Source organism: Sorex araneus, chromosome 2 (assembly GCF_027595985.1).
Source record: "Sorex araneus isolate mSorAra2 chromosome 2, mSorAra2.pri, whole genome shotgun sequence".
Classification (NCBI taxonomy): domain Eukaryota; kingdom Metazoa; phylum Chordata; class Mammalia; order Eulipotyphla; family Soricidae; genus Sorex; species Sorex araneus.
This window is the reverse complement of record NC_073303.1, coordinates 194,949,425-194,954,351: the sequence shown is the minus strand read 5'-3', so window position 1 is coordinate 194,954,351 and position 4,927 is coordinate 194,949,425.

The following is a 4,927-nucleotide window of genomic DNA, read 5'->3' as shown; positions in this document are numbered from 1 at the left end:
TTGCTCTTATTTTGCTTAATGAGACAAGGGATGGAGTTGTGACAACTTGGTCCTGCCCTCAACCTTTATAGGAGAAATAACTGAATCTGCTGGGGGCACAGGGGTGTGAAAAAGACTCACAACTTACTTTCCCTGTGGTCAGGTACGTATGGCCAGCTGTTAGAAAGCTGATCTTTGGACCCCAAACACTGGAAGCAAATAGATTCCCTTTCAATGATTGGCTTAGTTGATTTCCATATCAAGATTTCTTGTGTCTGTATAGAATGTTAGGACTGGAGCCAAGGCACAGTGGGTAGGGCATTTGCCTTGCACGAGGCTGACAGGGGGTTCGATTCCTCTGTTCCTCTCAGAGAGCCTAGAAAGCTACCAAGAATATCCTGCCCACACGGCAGAGCCTGGCAAGCTACCCATGGCATATTCGGTGTGCTAAAAACAGTAACAAGCCTCACAATGGAGACGTTACTGGTGCCACGCTCAAGCAAATCAATGAACAATGAGACGACAGTGCTACAGTGCTATAAAATGTTCCCATTCTTTGGCTCTTGTTGAAAATCTTTATAACAAATATCACGGTCAATGGGTTTGACTGTAGAAGGTCAGGGAACCACTTAGACCTTCTGTTCTGGGGTCTCTGCACTATTAACAGTCTCTGTAACTCTGGGAACATCGAGTCCATCTGAGTTCAATAAAGCTGGTTTTGAAATCAACATTTTGTTAAGTGTCTTATACTTGTTAATTTTTTTTTCCTTCCTGGTTGGTCTATAAATTCCATCTTTTTTGTGTATGTGTTTACTTTAACTGCTGAATTGGATACTTTAATTTGTTTAGAGTCAGCCTCTTTGACTTCTTTGCATATTCTTTCTTCGGGCCAAATCATATGATCATAAAGTAAGCTCTGTTTAGATTTCACACACATTATTTTTGGTCTTTGTTGTTATGACTGGAGCAATAGCACACCAGGTAGCGCGTTCGCCTTGCATGCAGCTGACCCAGGTTCGATTCCTCCATCCCTCTTGGAGAGCCCGGCAAGCTACTGAGAATATCCCGCCCGCGCGGCAGAGCCTGGCAAGCTCTCCGTGGCGTATTCGATATGCCAAAAACAGTAACAACAAGTCTCACAATGGAGACGTTACTGGTGCGCCGCTTGAGCAAATCGATGAACCATGAGATGACAGTGCTACAGGGCTACAGTTATGATTCCAAAGCTAGAGTCCTATAGAAGAATGCCTTCCTGGAGCCAAACTCTACGTTCCAGTATGATCCCTGAACTGGGCTTTCAGTCTCTCTCTCGGACTTATTTTTCTCAACCTGATGGAAACTCTTTAGTTCCATCCAAGTTATAGCAAAGGGCAAGATTTCATTATTCCTGGGTAGTACCACTTTGTGTAGAGACACCACAATTTCTATATCCTCTCCTCTGTCCTTGTACACTTGGTGGTGTTCAGATCTTAGTTAAAACATAGTCTTTCCACCTGTTGCAGAATTTTTTGATACGCAGTGAAAAATAATTTTGGGGTCATATTTCTGTAAGGTTAATAAGAACAGCTGTATATTATGTACCCACTTATAGTAAATTTGCAAATAACTCGCCTCCCAAGCTTAGGCAACAGCTGCCATATTTAGCTTTTTATAACCCAGACTGGAGCAGTAGCACAGCAGGTAGGGTGTTTGCCTTGCACACGGCCAACCCAGGTTTGAATCCTCCGTCCCTCTCGGAGAGCCCGGCAAGCTACCCGCCCTCATGGCAGAGCCTGGCAAGCTACGCGTGGCATATTTGATATGCCAAAAACAGTAACAACAAGTCTCACGATGGAGATGTTACTGGTACCCGCTCGAGCAAATTGATGAACAACAGGATGACAGTGCTAACCCAGATTTATATAAAAAATTAAAGATATGTTTGGATAGGGAACTATTTTCCATTTAAATTGAGCCTGTATCTGTTTTCTCTTCCCTAAATTTTGAGTTTTGTGAATGTTTCTGCTACTACTCCACAAATGCTACCATGGGCTTGTATTGGATGCAATGTGTCTGTCATTTGGGAAAAACTTTTGGTAAGTGTTGGCAGTAAAGAATTCATCCTGTCACTTTTCTTCATCACATTATATAGCCCATTTTCAGAAAAAGTTTTATTATTTTGAAATGAGGCAACGGTTTAAGGGGATAATTGCTCTTCCTTATAGCACATCAGATTCTTTGTGTTTTGTTAGCAACTAGGATGATGAGGGACTAAAACTAGTAAAAAATGTGAACATGAACCATAGAAAATTATTCACATTTTATTAGCTCACTGTGTTCCATTCATTCTACATCAAGCTTTCTAGAAGAAATTAAAGGTATGGAATCACCAGATGGAAGTTATGAGGGAACATGTATGTAGTACAGCATAACTTTTTTTTCCCATCGTATGCAATACCCTGGAATGTTTAATGTTTTAATTGCTTTTATTAGTTTATCATTGATTTACAATATTATAGAATTTCAGGGACTGGAGTAATAGCACAGTGGGTAGGACATTTGCCTTGCACGTGGCTGACCTGGGTTCCATTCCTCCGCCCCTCTCGTTGAGCCCGGCAAGCTACTGAGAGTATCTAGCCCGCATGGCAGAGCCTGGCAAGCTACCCATGGTGTATTGGATATACCAAAAATAGTAACAACAAGTCTCACAATGGAGACGTTACTGGTGCCCGCTCAAGCAAACTGATGAACAACAGTGCAGCTATCTGCAGTGATTTTTTAAAAATTCTGTTGCCTGTGGATGATTATAGTTGCTATTCAAATATTTGCAGGTAACTTCATTCTCTGTTTTAAAAACTTTAATAGCCACGTCCCTATAATCTTTCTGCACATAACTTGCTTTTAGTTGTTCTACCCTTCTGCTCAACATTTATTAATCCTCTTCTTAAAGTGCAATTCCAGGAACTCACCACAGAGCCACAGCTATTATCTAAAAGAACATCGTAAAGTCTTTTACATTGTGATTCTAGCAATAAAACCTAGGAGAGAGAATAAAACCTTTAAGGACCATTTCTAGTTTTACTCTCTTTCTAATAAAAAAATCTATTATTAAAGCCTATATAACTAAATAAAATTTTTATTTATTTTGTTTTTTTGCCCATTTACAAGATAAATATTAAAATTTTACCTACAGATCAAGCTTTATTTTGAATTATTAATTTTGGGTCATTTACATATAACTTAACATGATGAAATTTTATCAGTGAGTGACTAGGTTGTGCTATATATTAATTTTTCAGAACTTTAATATACCTCAAGACTCCTCTTTTAATCTTTTGGGTTTCAAAATATAATGATAATTCAATTTTATTTACCATCTTATCAAAAATATACAACTCTGAGTTATATTTGCTTTAATGATGAGAAACAACAGAAAATCATGCTTTGTTGTTTATAAACATATATTATTTCCATCATGTCATTGCTCAACTAATATTATGTAAAAGATAAAGCAGTTATCTGGCAGGTGACTGATATGAAAGACTTTGACCCCTTCTCATCTGGTACTGCTCTTGTGTTTACTTTTCTCCTGGCATTGTTCCCTCTTTAAATTATGTGTTTGAATTCATCATTTCATAAGTAATATCTTCAGTTGACATCTATGCTCTTAGCCTTGACCGTAGGGGCAAGACCCTTACTACAGCAGCTGGTTGTAGAATCCCGATCTTGGACAAGGAGTTTTCTTCACTAACTAGTTTTTGCTTCTTTTGAGTATTCTCTGCAATAGCGTTTTCCAAAGTGACTAAGTTTCAAAGATCAATATTTGGTTAATGGTTGCAGTCAGCACACTAACTGCATACACTATTCTTAAAATTCCTGCTCGTCTTTGTTCAGAGATTATCTCCTTTAGTATTGAGTGACCAAGGATGAGCTTGTCTAAATATTCAAAGGTGTTTTTTATTTGTTCTTTGTTTGCTTGTTTAAAGGAGGTAGAGATTTTCTATCTGTATTTTTAAATATACAGTCACACGTGGTGAAGCAACTGTAATGTTCACGTCTTTCTACTTACTGAAGCTTCATCAAGAGGTGTACAGTAGACTGACCAAGAGCTTAAGAAATCATTATAGTATCTATTTTCTTTAAAGAATTTACTCCTAGGTGGCAGGAATAAACATTACCTTGAAATTATTGAGTTTATGAAAATGGACTGGAGCGATAGCACAGCGGGTAGGGCATTTGCCTTGCATGCAGCCAACCCAGGTTTGATTCCTCCGTCTCTCTCTGAGAGCCCAGCAAGCTACCGAGAGTATCCCGCCTGTACAACAGAACCTGGCAAGCTACCGCTGGCATATTCGATATGTCAAAAACAGTAACAACAAGTCTCACAATGGAGATGTTACTGGTGCCCGCTCGAGCAAATCGATGAACAATGGGATGACAGTGCTCCAGTGCTATGAAAATGGTCAACCATGTACTAAAATGCAATTATGTATTTTTTATTATCAATTAATTTGGTGAGATCTTGAGTTTATTATATTGAACTGTTCCAGATTTTAAATCTATGTAGTGCATATGTTAGTATTCTTTTTTGGGGGGGTGTGGGAAGCACACTCAGTGGCACTCAGACCTTACTTCTTGATGTGTGCTTAGGGTTCACTCTTGGTGAACTCAGGGGACCATACAGGGTGCCCTACCTGCTGTATTACCACTCTGGACCCTGTTGGTATTCTTTATTAACCAAGTTTTTGACTGTGTTAGTTCAGTTTCTATTGCAAGTAGGGGATGGGAGAGAATGTAGAATATTGAAGGTTTTTCTCCAGCTTGTCCAAGTTCAGTAGATAGAATCACATCTGCAAAGTGATTTGGATGAAAGTTGAAGACATTAAAGAAATTAAGAAATTAAACAAATTAAAGAAATTAAAAGTCCCTTGAAATGAAATGTCTACCCACTCAGCTTCTTATTTTGTGA